Source organism: Mus pahari, unplaced genomic scaffold (genome assembly GCF_900095145.1).
Source record: "Mus pahari unplaced genomic scaffold, PAHARI_EIJ_v1.1 scaffold_14705_1, whole genome shotgun sequence".
Taxonomy (NCBI): Eukaryota; Metazoa; Chordata; class Mammalia; order Rodentia; family Muridae; genus Mus; species Mus pahari.
Window position 1 is genome coordinate 3,323 of NW_018393701.1, and position 2,044 is coordinate 5,366.

The window sequence follows — 2,044 nt, forward strand, 5'->3', positions numbered from 1 at the left end:
GACAGCAGAGTTCAAATACACAATATGTGGACCAATACATTAGTGTGGTTAACAAAGAATACTTCAACATGTGTTCTTTGATGTGCTTTCCTTAGCAGAACATCCTCTCTCCTGAATCTGCTTCAGTGAAATGTTCCTTCTGAAGTCTGCCTGAGCCTTTCACATCTTTGTCCACTTCCATGTGTTTGCCCAAGCAAAACATCCAATCGCCTTTCCAAAGAATCCTACATTTCCATTTCAGAAGGGGCCTGTGACTTTTTATGCAGGAAAGAGATGTGCTTTCTCTGACTCAGCCTGGAAGTTCTCAAGTGATGATACATAGGTTACAAGTGATGAGGGTGTAACTCTGGAAGTGAAGGATATTAATTAAGCCTTCTATTAATATCAGGGGGTATAGCTCAGGGGTAGAGCATTTGACTGCAGATCAAGAGGTCCCTGGTTCAAATCCAGGTGCCCCCTTTTGTCGTGATTTTGGAATAACTGTCCACATTCATGGTATAGATGTACTTTCTCTCTTGACTCATAGCTGGAGATTCAAACAATTGATGGTAAAAGCCGTGTTATTACCCATCAGATCCTTCATGTTACAGCTGGTTGAGTGTTCATGAATCTCAAGTCTTTCTAGTTAGCAAGACTTCAGGATTTTGAGAATGTATAGTGAGTTTCCTAAACCTATAACAGCTAGGTTTTATTAGAGAAAACCATCAGTGGTTGGTTCTCAGCATATGGAATATAACACACAAATGCACTGGGCATCAAGAAAATACCCTCAAGAAAATGGAGTAGGGGACACTGGCCTGGTAATACGTTATAGTTGGAGATGCCCAATTGGTCCATCAGAGATGGAAATGTGGAAATCCACAGGCTCGTAGAGTGGAGAGGGAGTATAAGATCATATAGATTTCATAGATCACAGGTTTCCTAGGCTGCTCATTGGCCTGGTTTGTATCCATTGGTGGCTCATGACTAACATCTGTCCTAATGGCTCAGCATCTGTGCTGTAGCAGCCTTATGTCCCCATTTTAAATGTTACCTTTTGGAATAAACTTCCCAACAAAGATCCTTAATTTTTAAATTGGATATTTTATTTATATACATTTCAAGGCTTTCCTGGTTTCCCCTCTGCAAAACTCTATCCAATGCCCACTTACCCTGCTTCCATGAGGACATCCCCCCACCCACTGACTCACTCCTGCCTCATTGCCCTAGCAATCCTGTACAATGGGACATCAAGTCTACACAGGACCAAGGGCCTCCCCTCCCAGTGATGCCAGATAAGGCCCCTTCAGCTCCATCAGTCCTTCCTTTAACTCCTCCACTGGGATCCCTGGGCTCAGTCCATTGGTTAGCTGTGAGCATCCACATCTGTATTGGTCAGGATCTAGCAGAGCCTCTCAGGAGACAGCAGTATCAGGCTCCTGTCAGCAAGTACTTCTTGGCATCTGCAATAATGTGTGGGTTTAGTGTGTGCATGTGGGATGGATCTCCAGGTGGTGCAGGCTCTGGATGGCCTTTTCTTCAGTCTCTGTTCCACTCTCTGCCCCTGTATTTCCTTTAGAAAGGAGCAATTCTTCATTAAAATTTTGGAGATGGGTGGTAGCCACATCCTTCACCTGCAGGACTATGCCTAGCCTCTGAATATGGTCTTGACAGGTTCTCCCTCCCCTTTTTGGAGTATTTCAGCAAATGTCATCCCCATGGGGTTCTGGGAGGCTTTTGCTTTCCTGGCATCTGGGACATTCTGGTTGCTGCCCCTAGTTTCCCATCCCCTATTGCTACACACCTATGTTCAATTTCCTGACCCTCTGTACATCTTCTCCATCTCCTCCCATACCTGGTTCTTCCCCTCTTTTTTTCTCCCCCTCTTCTCTTCTTCCCAAGTTTCTCCCACCCTATACTTCCCTTGATTATTTTGTTCCCCCTTCTAAGTAGGACTAAACTATCCACTCTTTGGCCGTCCTTCCTCTTGATCTTCATGTGGTCCATGAGTTGCAGTGTGGGTATTCTTGGTAGATTTTCTCCTGGATGAGTATGAAGTGTCCTT

The 2,044-nt window shown here is 44.6% G+C and overlaps 1 non-coding gene across 1 annotated transcript; it reads left to right on the top strand.

Moving 5' to 3' along the window:
• Positions 1-387: 387 nt before the first annotated feature.
• On the top strand, positions 388-459 carry Trnac-gca. Its single transcript has one exon. It is a non-coding gene; the product is annotated as a tRNA-Cys (tRNA).
• Positions 460-2,044: the final 1,585 nt, after the last annotated feature.